This window comes from Mugil cephalus, chromosome 17 (assembly GCF_022458985.1).
Source record: "Mugil cephalus isolate CIBA_MC_2020 chromosome 17, CIBA_Mcephalus_1.1, whole genome shotgun sequence".
Classification (NCBI taxonomy): domain Eukaryota; kingdom Metazoa; phylum Chordata; class Actinopteri; order Mugiliformes; family Mugilidae; genus Mugil; species Mugil cephalus.
The window spans coordinates 8101095-8116456 of NC_061786.1; the positions used below are offsets into that span (position 1 = coordinate 8101095).

At 43.9% G+C, this 15362-nt stretch overlaps 1 protein-coding gene across 8 annotated transcripts in view; it reads left to right on the plus strand.

Moving 5' to 3' along the window:
- dlgap2a (discs, large (Drosophila) homolog-associated protein 2a) overlaps positions 1-15362 on the plus strand; it is a 174920-nt gene that overhangs the window by 70206 nt on the left and 89352 nt on the right. The gene's annotated exons all lie outside the window — the stretch shown is intronic.

A 15362-nucleotide genomic window follows, 5' to 3' on the forward strand; every position in this document is an offset into this window, starting at 1 on the left:
TGAAAACATGGCAGTGACATTTTAAAATAAAATAGAATAGTGCAAACACACCCTTGGGTGGCTGCGGCCGACAGCCTGCCTACCTATAAAAGCTGCACGGTGGGCGGCTTGTGATGCCACACTAACTGCAGCCCCATTTGGATTTGTGGATACAATACAGTTTCCCTAAAACTTGAGTTGGCCCCATTCAAAGGTACCTACCATTTAGTCATGGCTACTTAAATAAAGACAGCTATGATGGACTCCCGTGCTGTCGTTTGGCTGGTTAGAGCTTGTTAACCCAGGGCACTTTGAGTACAAGGCCAGGGCTAATGTACCCCAGAAGTCCTTTTAAAGTGCACTTAGCCTTTTCTGGAGCAGAAACAATAGACTGTCACTATTCAAATGTATGAATAATTTTCTATGTGGAGGGCGTTTCAGCCACGTATAAACAGGAACGTGCCTTTTTACATAATTGCGCATAGTAGTAGTTAAATCTGCTTTAGTGCGTGGGTGGACACCACTGCTGGTGTATATGGGACTGATGTGTGTTAGTGCTGATGTTGTAGTGTGGGTTCGAGGGAAGGGTCATCTGGGAATCTACGCCTGGTTGCACACCACTACCCGCCTCTCCACAAGGCCCACTGATCAATGCTTAAAGAACATCTGAGGGAACAGTGTGAATTTTCATGGAGCGAACTGGCAAACGCACTTCCCCACATTTGTCGCGTGGCTGCCACTGCCTCCAGATGATCTCACGTTTGCTCAAATTAAAGGGATTAAGCCAAACAAATGGCCGCATGAATAAGTGAATGATTTAATATCTGCTGTCCCCTCGCCGTCCCACTACGACCGAAATAACCAGGCATGATAGATGGCCGGGGCTATGAAGTCGTAAGGAGGACATAAAAAAGTTTGCCGATGTAATATTTATCGCATTTGCAAATACTGTTCTGCTGCGACTCCATGACTCATCAGCATATCTATCGAGGATGACCCCGCATCATGTAATATTCATCTTTCTGTCAGAGATAAACCGTTCCCCATGCCTCAACCCCTGACTTCAAGCGTAACGAACGGATCCTGGAGCAGGCCCCAGGTCGAGCGGAAAGTAAAGAGCATCCTCCCTCCATGGGCATCTTCTTATCTGGAAAAGAAGTGGGCCACATTAAATCCGTCTTGGTGGAGATGGCGGATTAGCTTTGTGCATCTGCTTTAAGTAAGAGAGTGTGAGGGAAAACACTTTGCACACAGGAAGGAGACTCCGCAAACACCTCGCCGCCTCCTCCTCCTCTTCTTCATCCTCCTGGCCCATTGCTATGGCAACGGGATGTCTTCAAACATAGGAGAGCGAGGGTTTGTGTGTGTCTCTGTACTCAGTACATTAGCTTTGTGTGTGTGTGTGTGTGTGTATGATGAAGGCCTGTCTATAAAGAAAGTATAAAGAAAGATTTATGTTTTGCGGGTGGTGACCGTTTGCTGTTTTCAGCAGTTGTGAATCCCTTAAGTCCCACTTCTTTTCCTCTTTAAGTCCCTTGTTCCTTTTTGTGTCAGTTTCTGTCACATCTAAGCACTCTGTTGTGTTTATTTTTTCTCCCCCCCGTTGTTCCTCATTTCTAGATAAGCTGCTGTTTTCCCTTCTATCCTCTCATTCCAGGAGTTTGGTCGTGTTGCCTTACCCGTAACACACTACACCGCAGAGCGAAAAAGAGCTGTACTGTGGTTGCTAGGCTACGGAAGGACAAGGAGGATCTCTGAAGAATTCCTCTGTTGTGAATTGTCAAATTGGATGGCCTTTAGCATTAAGATGCTATTGAAGTCATCACATTGTGTTACGCATCTAGAAAAAAAAAAAAATCTGCTCCGCTTCACGCTCTGCTGCAGTGGCCGGGTATTCCCAGGCATGCCTCCGATTTGAAAGAGGATGCAGATGAACGGGGCCAAGCCTGTGTCAGCTTTCTTGAAGCCCTTTGGCTTTCGCCGTGTAAGCATTCGCCCCCTCAAGCCACCCCTTCAGCAACTTACATGTATATCCAGTAGTCATATTGTCTTTCCGTTAAGCCGCCGGGGCACGGTAGCAAGCTCTTCTGACAGCAAGGGACATAAGGGGGGAGGTGGTTACAGCCAGCAGGGTAACGATAACAGGTCAGAGGTGGTAAAGCATGCTGGTGGGAAAACCCAGTAAGCAGCGTGATGGTGTTTACATTCATTCGCCAGACGTCAGGGTGTGGAAACGCACCCTTATCCAATCAATATGGTCAGGGCAAACACCGCACTGTGGACCATCAAGCATGATATCAGATATGCTTCCTTATTTCCTCTTTCCTACCTGCCTCTGGCCATTGGTTTGTTGCTATGGATCTTTTCCGCCCTTCCTGTTTGAAGTCCATTCATTGTTGTGGGAGCCACGATATTGTGAATTCGCTATTCATGGCGCTGACCTGTGTCACTGCGCTATCCTTTCATTGTCACATTACCTGAACAGCAGACGGTACTCCAGCTACGCTGGCTTACAGCTGTTATTTTTTTTGTTGATAATGGAGTTACTACTGCTTCATTTACATGGGCATTATATCTCAATGTTATTATTTCTCTAATAACCACAGTAATTACCCCATAATTACAAAGTCAATAAACACCTTTATCAGAACTGACTGGACTGATAGGAAGTGGTCGTGTAAAGCTTTGGTTAATGGTTCAATGGCGTTCAACATCTCTCATTCTTGACGTGGGCAGTTGTCTTTCTGTCAATTAGCCTTGTGGGGCTTCTTCTACTATATTTTTGGCAGACTTGATGCTTTGCAGCACCACATGTCAAAAAAGTTATATTCTAGTTGATGTTTTGGGGCACAGTGTCTGGTGTCTGGCAGCAGAATGCTGTTAGCGGAGGCCTTTGGGTCCTATGGGTTGAGGGATGGGGCTTCTGTGGATCATTGCAGAATTTACCCTGGTGGTGCACCCGGGTGATATTATTTAGCATTCCTACAAACACTCTAAGAAGTCAAGAAATATTGTCTAAATATGGCCACTGTACCCTCCCCAGGTCCACACATTCTTTTACCTTCCTTAAAGTGGGAGTTTCGCTTCTGTGGACCACAATTAACTGCTCACTCTGGCAGCCCACGACACTGTTCTTTTTAGGCAGAAAACAATGTCTGCGAGCGGCAAAAGGGACACGAGACTAAGCTGGTGAACACAGTGGAGCATTTTTAGCTGGCTGGTGAAAAAACAACGCAGAGCTGAAGTGAATGTGATCATTATCCTTAAAGTGATCAAATGGACAGAAAAGCTCAACTCACTGCATAATACAAATCGCCGTGTATTGTTAAAAACATCAGAGCAGTCAAACCAAGCTAGCGGGTTTTCTCAAAATCTTAAAACTTACACATCAAACCATTTGTAGAGTTTGGGGAATACTTAAAACGGTGGTGTAAAGTATTTTGTGCCTTCAGAAGGAGATGCAGAAACCCTGAGAAACAGCCTGAAGGAATGTCACTTGCTGCTACATGAACTGACACCAGCATTGCAGAAACTACCCAGGTGGTTTAGTTGCATTGTGGGTAATATAGATGGGAGATATTAAGACATTTTTCTTATTTAACCCTTTAACACCTTAGCCTCAAACTGTTTGCCTAGACCTTTTTTCCCCTTGGCTTATGTTGACTATAAATAGATCAACAGTTGGCTATAAAGTCCAACATGTCTCAGAAACCTTTGGGTTTTTTCAGATAGCGCAAACCGTGCTGTAATAAGTGCACAGCTGGTGACACATTTGATCTATACCTCCACTAGCGTGATTGGATTTTTTTTCCTACACCTGTTTGTCTTCATGACAATTTGCTCGCCTGCTTGTGCATCGTTTGGATAATTTGCTGTAAGCAAAGCCACCCTGGATATTCCCCAAGATGCATTTACTAGTTAACAAAGAGACAGAAGGACCCGGCACAGATCCAATATGGCCACCCAGTGACATGGCTGACCAGGTGTTAGACACATCGCACGCAGCCTCTGGGCTTGCTTCGTCTGCTTGCTCCTCATGGCCCATTAGGTCCATTCCAGGAGATGGAGCATAATGCAATACCCTGGACAGTACTCGTAAAATACACACACACACACACACACACACACACACACACACACACGCTCAAACACGCACACACTACTACATCTGTACCGCGTACGTTCCCTGGTGGAGCGTTCTGAGCCAAAGGCAGCAGGTGTGTAGCCGCTGAATTCAGTTGTGTGGAGATGCAGGCTGCCAGTCCTTCATCATTACACAGACAGCCAATCACACAGAACAATGTTGTGACACTAAAGTGACATGGAGAGAAATTCTCAGCCAACTTATTGGTCGCATCTGCATCCAACACATGGAGAATCTGACTGTCTGAATCTGAAGGTCCTTTTGATTTGATATTTTTGGCTCAGTTTTAGGTTCATGAGTAAGTGAACAGATGACAAGTAACATGTGCTTGTGTTTATCGAACAGGGTGACTCATAAATCATCTGCACTGGTTTTGACCGTGGTTGGTTTTGAGTGACAGGGAGAGAAATAAACCGAAATCGACCGGCTTGTCTTTGTCGTGGGCGTCTCCGCTTTGTGAAGTTTTGCTAAGTGAACTGGGTTTCTGTTTGTAGTGACAGCATATGCAGTCTAAACCAGAACACACACACACACACACACACACATACATGCACACACTTTGATATCTGATGCTTCCGAGAGTGCTGATAGCCAGAAGAGTTTTCTTTAAAGAGAGAACAGTTGGGAGGGGTGATTTATCAGTAAAAGCTCTCAGTCGCTTCCACTCTCTCCATCTCTCCATCTCCATCCTTCCCTCGCTCCCTTCCTCTGCCCCCTCCATGCCCCTCAGTGTAAAATATGAGAGCAGTGGCTCTATAAATCTGGACAGGACATAATGAGAGTTGGTCCCCTCAGTCCAGTGGGCCACCAGCCAGGCTTGGTGCCAATGACATCATCCTTTGGGAGAGCGAGTAGATTGATGAGGGTGGTGACGTTGTGAGACATGCACACACACACTTCAGCCCCTTTTTTCAAGTCCTGGCGCATAAGAAAGTGTGTGTGTGTGAGATCTTGTTTTTATTAAGTTGTTAATTTCTCATGGGTTGCTAATGTTATGGGGCCATTTTGTAGTTGAGAGGCCCCTTTTTTTTTCTTTTTTTTTTTTATTGCTGGGCCTGACAACTTTTTGAGAAGTAAAACATGATAAGACTTTGGGTAAAGGTTACAGTTAGGGTTTGCCGGGTAGTTAAGGCCCTAGGGAATAAATTATGTTAATGGAAGGTTCTTATAAAGATAGATCCAAGAATTTGTGTGTGTGGTGCTGGTGCGGAGTAGTTATTGTGATAAAAGCTTTAGTCTAGTCTTAGGCTGCCTACTACTACTACTGCCCTTCCCCCTATTATCTTCGTATCTTGTGAGTTACCCTTACAGTGTCAACAGATTAAAGTGACCAAATGAGAAAAAAAACACATGAAAATGAAATAAAATATTGGCGTAAGAAGAATGATACAGACTAATATTAGCAAATGTTCAAATCAGATCATACTCTACATTTCTTCTGCATTTTTCTTTTACTCTTCTTGTACTATTCTTAGCCTTCATCCCCTAATTGCTATTCATGGTCACGGCGACTGCTGCTAAGTAAAGTGACATACTGTGTAACTCACTTCAGATTAATGTGTTCTGTATCAGTATTGTATTCATAGACAAATATGTTGAGATTAGAGCTGTGTTACATTTGCATACTTTGCGCAAGACACACGTGGACATGACTTTTCTAAAAAAACTCAAATTTTCAAATGATTTGAGCTGTTGCTGACAGACTTTTTTCACATTGGCAGTTTGTCCACAGGGATAGCAATCTCAATGCATCAAACATTTTGGCTGGATATATACCGATAACATTAATCATCTTGTGGCAATTTAATGTTCTGCTGGGAAACGTTTGGACCTGGCATTCATTTGGATGTTACTTAGACATGCATCACAGTTTAGGAACAACTCTGGGTTGATCTACAGAGGCCCCTCCCCTCAAACCATAGGACCCAAAGGCCCCCCACTAAGGCCATTAGATGGATTGCCATAAAATGATATTTCTAAATCCTTATCAGAGTATGAGCCTTATGACCACTGGGATTTCATCATGGGGTGGGTTTCAACTGATTCAGAGCAAAAGAAATACCTTTTTACACAACTGAGTAGTCCCAGACACAAACAGGTGATGTACCTATACTGTATATCCCCTCTTGCGAAATTTGATTACCCATCTAAAATTGGTCTGCAGAAGCATTCGTTTTAATCAGTTCATCCTATCTTGTGTTGGGTCAGACTTCCCTAAAACAGTCTCTGAAACAGCCTGTGCTGAGAGCTGGGCTTCCAATTCAATTATAATTGGAAATTATGGAAAAGAGGAAAACTCCAGTGGAAACACATAGAGACATATTTTGCACTTGTTTCAAGAAGAGAAAAAAAGACATGCCTGCAGAGAACCTCATAAACACCACACACTGTACTTCCCTGTCCCTGTTTTTTCCCCTTTCTCCCACTTTGTCCTTTCTGTGTGTCTTGTTCGCTTTGTATCCGTGAAACAAAAACGTCTGAATGAATAAGAATAATAGACAGTAGCCCCAGTACCACTGTCATTGACCTTGCTGATTGCTTTCATGCTTGACAGAGTCTTTTTTTCTGCTTTGTCTAACGTTATTGAGCGCAATGCAGTACACATGGTGGAGGCAATGAGCTACTGTAGAGTCTGACAGTGATTATTGATTCGTACCAATAACAGTTAAAAGACATCGACCATTGATTTTCCATCTATGATCCATTACATTTGTAGTTAAAAGACAATTTTACTGATTTGTCTGTGGTAATACGATGTTTAGGGATTTGAAAATGTGGTTCGCTGATTAAACAAGCAGGCTGTGTACGTACAGTAGGTGTATTACAGTTCATTCATGAAGTTGATTTTCTTGGATCATCCATTTCCATCTGAATATGTCAGATCAGGTCACAGTAGCAACAGGCTAAGCAGGGTATTCCAGATGTTCCTTTTCCCAGCAAATATTTGAGCTCCTTTTGAGGTTCCTTGTGGGATTCCTCATGAGGGGATCCTTGTAACCCCAAGCCTGATGAGATTTGTGGTCCCTGCAGCAAATTTTAAGTCAACCCTAGGATCTTCTCCCACTGTGCCCGTTAAGCCTACGTTAAACCAAATGCCCAAACTAGCCCCATTCAACCCAGCTGTACTCACCTCTATCCGGCTGTCCCAGCTCCTCACACTGCAGAGGAAAATTGTTGTCACTTGAGTTGAAGCATTTCTTTCAGTCACCACCCCAGAGTTCATGACCATAAGTGAAGGTTGCAATGTAGGTCAAGCTTTGCCTTTCAGCTCAACTCCTTCTTCACCACAGCAGTGGAGCGCAACACCTGCATTATTGCTGAATCCGCATCAATCCGGCTGTCCAACTCTTTATCCACTTCTCGCCGAGCTCCTTCGCTTGGAGCGCCAACTCACCTCAAACTTGGGAGGTGCTCGCTCTGATCCGGGCCACTTCACGCTCGCGTTAAAACCATCCTAATTTGTTGGCGAAAGTCACGGTTTAACCCTTAAAACCGAACAGATTGCCAGTGATGTGTTAATGCATGCAGTATTTGAGTTAGCACAACTCACAGTGGTTTGCGCTACTGACAAAATTCAAAGTGTGGCTGAACACTGGGTGGTTGTGCTTTTTCCTGGAAGAACTTCATGACATCTCAAAGGTATAACCATAAATTCTCTCTTCATGGGGCTCCCCGGTCTTGTGTCGCTCCCCAACCTGCAGCCAGCAGCAGCAGCATCATTACTGTAATGGCAGCATTTTTTTCCAGAAAGTGTAATGTCTGAGTGTTCAGCCACACTTTGAATTTTGTCCATCGGTGAGTTACAGCAGTTCAAACACCGCAAACTTTTTATTTTGTGCGCAGGCAGATGTTCGGGTTTTAAAGGGTTAACGAGTGTGTTAAAAGAGTTTTAAATTTTTCTTCTAAAAAGATCTTCTTTAAATGTAAAACACAAATGTAAAACTCTCTTTCTGTCGCTCTACATTATGTGTCATGAGCCAAATTAAATGTGAACCGACTGTCGCACAGTATATCATAATACACAGACGTGCCCGGGCTTATATGATTTACACTATCTGATTGTAAGCGAAGGGCTTTAAATCTGCTGACACCTTCAGTGATCTCGACCTTACGTGTCCCTCACTCTCACAGCTGATCACAAATAGGAAGGAAAAGTTTTGATCTTGACAACAAGGTTAAAAAAGAAAATGACAGAAGAAAGATGATGAGTGAGACGGGAGAACGAAGTGAGCGAAAAGGGCGTGCTGTTGTAGGTGAAGGAGAAGTGAGGGAGGTGCCACTGATGCCTACGCCTACATCAGCAGGTGTCAATATGGCCGTCCACGAGGCCGAGCGATCCTGATAGATGCTCCGGTAAGACAGAGGGCTGGTGGGGCGTGAAGGAGGCCATCAATATCCTCTCTGCACACACGTCTCCCCCCGTGTCTGTACACCTCTCTCTTTGTCTTTGGCCCTCCATCATTTTCTATCTGTCCAGCTTCACTTATCCTTCTCTTTTACACACATCTGCCTCTATTCTCATTCCATCAGCTGTGCTTTAACACAGTTTAGAAGCAGCAAATCACTCAAATCTAGTCTAACCTTTATACTTCAATCATCTCCACTACCCTAAAATATTTATCTCCCTCTTCTGTTTGACTCACCTCGCCTCTTGGGAGTCAGAAGGAACCAGCCATAAATCTGACCTAGGGCCCTTGGGGTTGATAGAAAAACGATGAGATCTAGACTGTGCCTCTCATTGTCACAGACGGGCTCTTGCATGCGAGTCTCAGGGACTAATATGGCGCAAACAAACTGCTAAATGAAATGTTGCTTCACATGTGCTAACACCCATGGTGTGAACACACTGTGTCCATCCGTGCCCCGAACTGCAGTACACAGCGAGTGTGCTGTCACGCACACGGTCCCACAAACAGGCACCAGTACATACACACGGAAATAGAAACTCGTTCATTTAAGCCAAAAGCCACATCCTTGGTGTTGTCAGGGTGAAACGTGTCTGTTCTGATCATTTGTGCCACCATTTCTTCACAACCACCAGATGTTTTAGTCTTTAGTCTACGGAACACAATCTCGCTGTCTGTATTATGTGGTTACATTTGTTTTATTATGTCGTTTTAATAACTGAAGCTTGGAAGCTGAATGAGGCCCTCACATGCTTAATGCATCTTCTGAAAATTAAGATATGCACATAAGTCAGGATGCTACAACTGAGAAACAGTATTAGGCGAGTGTCAAGTATTATAATGTTACAACAAGCACTGATCTCCTTTCCGTTTGGTATCGGAAGTATCGATATTTCAGTATTGATCCGCACATCATCACACACTAAAGACTAAAAAAAGAAAAATCATCACACACTAGGACTGCCGTGTGTTTAAAATCAAAGATATTCTATGTGCACGTAACTGCAATTACCTAAGGAATAAACATGTAGGCTTAGTCAGGCAGCTGGTAAACTATCCTATATTTGCCCTTTTGTATTGTATAGGTCCTGAACTTGTCACCAACTATCTTTTATTTGGCAACACTGTGTGGAACATTCAACACTCCCCGAAGGAATATTAGCGATAATGTAAATAATATCCTGAAGAAAATCTGCAAAATGTGTGATGTGACTTGATTTTAATGTCATGGTAGTCATAGCCCAGTGACCAGTTAATCCAATTTATTTATAACCTACAATATTCAAATGTTAAAACTACCACACCTCAATTAGCCAGACTTTCCCGTCTTTGCGAGATGCACAACAACCTGATCAGAAGTGGAACAGAGGTTACAGGGTGGTGGTAACACCGTACTGTCTACAAGTCGTTCCTGCCGAATCGACCCAGTGTTGTGTTGTTCTGCTGTGACACACGATGAAAGCACTCACATACAGTAGGTGTGATGAAGAGATGACAAAGGCTTCTTTGTTGCTGTGAACGTCTGCTCTTCAGCCAACTGTCGTCCCCTCTCACCATTACCTAACCACCTAGGGGCCACTTTATGTGTGAATTCTTCCACATAGGGACACAATATTGACCCATATAATACACTCCCACACATAACTTACTGTAGCTGTCAACGGGACTGTGCGTCAGTCATCTGTCGTAGCAGATGTATTCATCACATAGATATTAACCTCGGGCCAGAAATCCTCCGTAGCCGTTATTTATCTCTCATCTCTCACCTCTCACAGTCACACATGTGCCCACACAAACAGAGATTTCCCGAACAGTCGGGGGATGCATCTTGACATGTGATGGCTCTTTACTCGCCGCAGAATGACAGTGTTTGTCTGTAAGTGAAGGTTGTGCTCAGATCCCTGCGTTCGCGTCACACCGGTCCGCCCACTGCTTCGTCAGCGCGCAGCCACGGGAGCTGGCTAAAAGCTTTTCTCTTTCTTTTTTTTTTTTTTAACCATTTGCACGGATGCACCTTCTTCAGGAGCTCGCGCACGGTTCGCAGCGTTCCCACGGCATCATTCACACACAAACACCAGCGGCTGGCGCGATTTCAAACACTCGCTGTTTGATGTCAGACACCTGCTGTTTCCTTTCTGAGGAAGGAATATTAAGAGTATTTTTGACAATAAGCTCCTCGTTTTAGCACTATATTGGGGTACTGAATCCTCCTATATCGTGAAGTGATATTTGCAGCTCTCTGAACCTCTAGCTGTTACTGCTGCCATTGTGTTACAGTGGGGAACTAAAATTAAAATCAGTAACCAATAATCTTGAACATTTAAATTACCATTTAATTTCTCGTTCTTTGACATTATGCAATAAGTGACACACTCGCGGTAATTTTCAGAAATCCATTTCTTTCCTTTGGTAAACACTTCAGCTTTACTGATTAAGTGCTCAGCATGAAGGTTAATTGAGAAAATGGTGAGCTTAGCATGAGGGCTGAAAACAAGGGGAAACACATGGCCTCCATCTGTGCACAGGTTCAAATATTTTCCTGAACGTGCTCCGAAATAGAGGTTTCCCATTTTATTAATCTACGCAGGGACCAAAGAGTAAACCAAAGACACGTTGTTGTTTGAAGGTAAACCTGTGGAACCCTGACGTTGTCCACAGCTTTGCTGAAGAGCTGTTTTGAAGCGCAGTGTGGTGCCTCTGACGACACCTAGCAACCTGTGAGGGCACCCATCCCGAACAGGCCATGCCTTACCTCGAGTTATTTTAAACAACAACTCTTCAAAAAATCATCATTGTACAGTTGTTATGAATGGAGGAATTAGCTTAGCTTAGCTTAGCTTAGCTTAGCTCAGCAGTCAAAACTATTTTTGTTTTAGACCTGGTTGTGCACATGTTTATTTCTGCTGAAACATGGAGCTCTATGGGACTTAAGTGGTCAGTTGAAGGAACTGTAGTTTTTTTGCACTTCTACTTTAGTTTCATTTTCTGTCCCCATCAGGTACCTCGCAGAAAATCTAGGTCTTATGTTAGTACAGAGTAAATCTAGAATATATAACATACATATTAGTACGGTTTAAATGTAAATTTCTTTTATCAAAAGCTAAGCATGACGATGTAAAAGGTTATTCCCCAAAATCTCAGTTGCTCCCATAATTTATGCCTCGGGCCCTAATTATTCAAAAAATACTGATCCCATAACATATTAACAGTGTTGTTTGCATCCATACTTACTACTTCACATGTACAAGCACTATGTACATAATTTCTGTGTATGCAACGCACTGTGGGAGTGCGTGTGACAGTGCAGTGCAATTAGCCCTTGATGAGGCAGACAGGGCCTCTATTGCCTGGCTGATGAGTTCTCCACCGGTGTCGCGCTCAGCACAGTCTCCTCAGAGAAGTGCCAGATCAGCTCCAGGGGGAGGCTTCCTGTACACAGGGGGGTACCCCCAGCTGAAGATGGATAGTGCCAGTCAAAGGGGAAGGTAAACTGAAATTGGCGACCATCCTCGTAGATGGGAGCGAAGCTGAGGGCGTGGGAGTGTGTTGTCATGCGCATTAGTTCATCTGCGTCGGTGCACATCTGTATGAGCTGTACATTACTGGGGACTTCCCTTTTATTGACTACCTATTGACGCCCCCGCCCAGTACACAAGCCTTTGTTTGGCTTGTGTCTCGCAATGTGTGTGCTGCCCAACTCAGAGCAAACAGAGCTTATAGCTTGTTCCTTTCAGTAAATCCCGAGTCAAGAAGTAACTTTTTATGCCCTCACGCCTTTAGTATCATGCCGCACAGTTTTCATACCTCACCTCACCTTGCTTTATATAACCTTGTGTGTTTTCTCAGAGAGGCAGCATTCTTGTGAAGTAAAAGAAAAAAAAACTCTTAGCACTAATTAATTAGCACCTGTATATCTCACACATCATATGATTCAGAGAGGAGGCAGGGAGTGAGACAGAAAGAGGGTAAAACGAGAGATCAGCCACTGGGGAAGGTGTGAGCAAGCTGCGCTGATATGGAAATGAAGGTTTTAATTATGGATGAATACATTATCGGATCAAGGCTAAGGACTTGCTCTCCGTGTATGTTGTGCTTAGAGCTTGGCTGGTACCGGGGGACACTACAGACCCCCCTGAATATCTGTGTGTTCGTTTATACGCAGGCACCAATAGGTCAGGAGGTACAGCCATTTTTCATTCCCAGCATTATATGTGGATTGCTGTTGCGATTTCTTCTTTCTGAGCACATCAATAATGCAGGGTGTGGTCAAAGGTGAAGCTGATTTGAAACCAACCAGCGTATTGTTAAACGGGTGCTTTTCAGTCTATTAGTTCTTTAATATCCGGATTTATGTAATGACACTTTAACAGTCAAATTTACAGGTAGTTTCCGTTTTAAAAAGACAGTTGCTGCATTTTACATGGAGATTAATATTCCATGACTAATCAGAACAGACTGGCCTCGTTGGCAGAAAGGAATTTTCAGTCAGATTGAGAGGGATAATAATCTGTTCAGTGGGAAAATATTACTCTGGTGATCTGATCTATTCTCTGTAGTTACAGTTACTTTCTTTCTCAACAGCCCATGTGGGGTAAACTTCAGGCAGTGAGTTCCTAGGAGGGACAGGAAAATGGCAGAGGCAAAACAGCCATTGCAAAAAGACCAAGTTGCCATTAAAGTTGAACAAAGCCAAAATCAATGCAGGCAGCAGCATTGAAAACATGGATCCATCGTAGTGATCTTCTCCTATTGCACAAATTCAGTGTTGTCAATAAAGATGGAGACGCTGCAGACCCGTGCAGCCCATATATTGCCCCTCCCCCACTAGCAAAGTGCATGCAACTGGAAGCTGGAAAATGTTTGTTCTGATAGGTGTGACTAAAAATAAGAGTTGAAATAAAAAAGTTTTTGGTTCTTTTATTTTTCTGAGTGTAGAATCTCCCCTGCTTGTGCTCTACCACTTTTTACTTCTTCATTTAGTATTTTGTATGCATATGACCGTTAAATATTCTTTGAGTTCAGTGTTTATGATTTTAGTTAAACTGATCATTGTGTGGGGGGAAAAAGCTGTATCATCAAGTATTGGCTCAGAAAAATCGGCAGCACGTATAGGCCATCGGCCAATGCTGGTGTAAAAAGAAATCGGTATCATTATCGGTCCTAAAAAATCCATATCGGTCAATCTCTACTGTAGACGTTGCCACTGAGGAGTAGGTTTATTAAAATTTGACTGACAGCAGCTTCTCCCTGCAGAAAGCTCTGGAGATACTGACACATCAGATTAACATACTGTTGATTACTAAGCATACCAATCATACGCTTTGTTCGACTGGAAAAACAAATTATAAGATATCAAAACCTGGACCTCTTTGCGCTCCACAGTGCCCCACATATTAGCGCTGCATTCTTCTCCCTTTAGCTCAAAAGCAGAAGCGTAATAAGTTTTGTTGACGGCCGCAGGCAGGCAGCCACTTTACACCTCCAATTGGAAAGCAAATGAGAATTACCCAAGAAGAGTTCCCATACTGTAAAAGCTGCCTGACCAGAATCAATATGGGCTCTACACAGGGAAATTCGAGAGCGCTTTAAATTTAAACAGGCAAGACAAACTAATAGAGCCAATTGCTTCGACTCTGTGGAATTGCACTGTGGGGAGTGGGAAGTAAAAAAGGCTAATTAAACCAGTAAATTCTCTCTAGGCCTCCCCTGTCCTCCACTGCAGTACCGATTGTGATGGTTGAACCGCGCAGACCCCCAACCACTACCTGGCCAACAAAGGACAAGTCAATGACTTCTGCGAGGATGATTATAGCAGCTGGCTTTCTTTCAGTGGAGTAACTGTAATTATCCCAATAAAAACGGAATCAAAAAGCTTGGCTGGTGTTCAGACGAAGGGACGCATTTAACTTATAGAAGAGGTGCTCTGAAGGAGACTCTCAAGCTGAACACTTTGCCCAGGAAAAGAACTACCAGGCAGTTTTGTGACCAGATGGCGGCGAGTCTGTGACACTTTACAACCTGCCCAGACTGACAGCGACACAAAACCCTTAAAAAAAAAAAAAAAAAAGCACTTTCATTCATCCATCCACCGGTCTGCACAGTCTGTTCTCGCTGCACTCAGCCCACGAGCAAGGTCATCTGGGGAGACGGAGGGAGAAATTGCAGCACTTTATTGCTCTGAGCGTTTATGGACATGTTTTATTATGTCCCTTATCCCCGTGGATGCAGGACTTTGCACCGCCAAAAGAGCTGTCCCACTGTTTGCACCAAAACAAGTCAAATCCCGCGTCTAAGGTTGCTCCTGGTCTAATTAAGCCCCTAATTAGCAGTGATTAGATGAAGGGGCGCCTCGGCAGAGAAGACAGCGCGGCCTCTTTTGGCCGCTGCTACGTCAGGGAAGGGAGGCAAACGCCGACACACCACAGCTGTTTCGGGGGCCATCCGCGGAGCTGGAGGCCCAAGGACACGGCTCTCATTTTCATCACCATTCCGCTCATTATTCCCGCTGTCTGCTTCCGGAAAACAAACCCATTTAATAATCTTGTTTGTTTAAAACTCTTGGGGGTGGGACTACACTCTGTCGGCTCATGGGAAACACAGATATTTCATTAACAGTGATGCGCATGTATTGACTTTGAGATTTTGAGGCTTAGAGTGCAGTAGGAGTGCTGGTAAGGGAACGAAAAGGATTATTAACAAAACTAACATAGCAGCTTATCATTCCGGTTTAGCTTAAAATGCATGGTGCACGTGTGGCCTGGAATACCCTTAAATTAGCCATGAATCACTTAAATGTTGTTCCTCAGTCCGGCCTGCGTGTTCATAGCACGTGA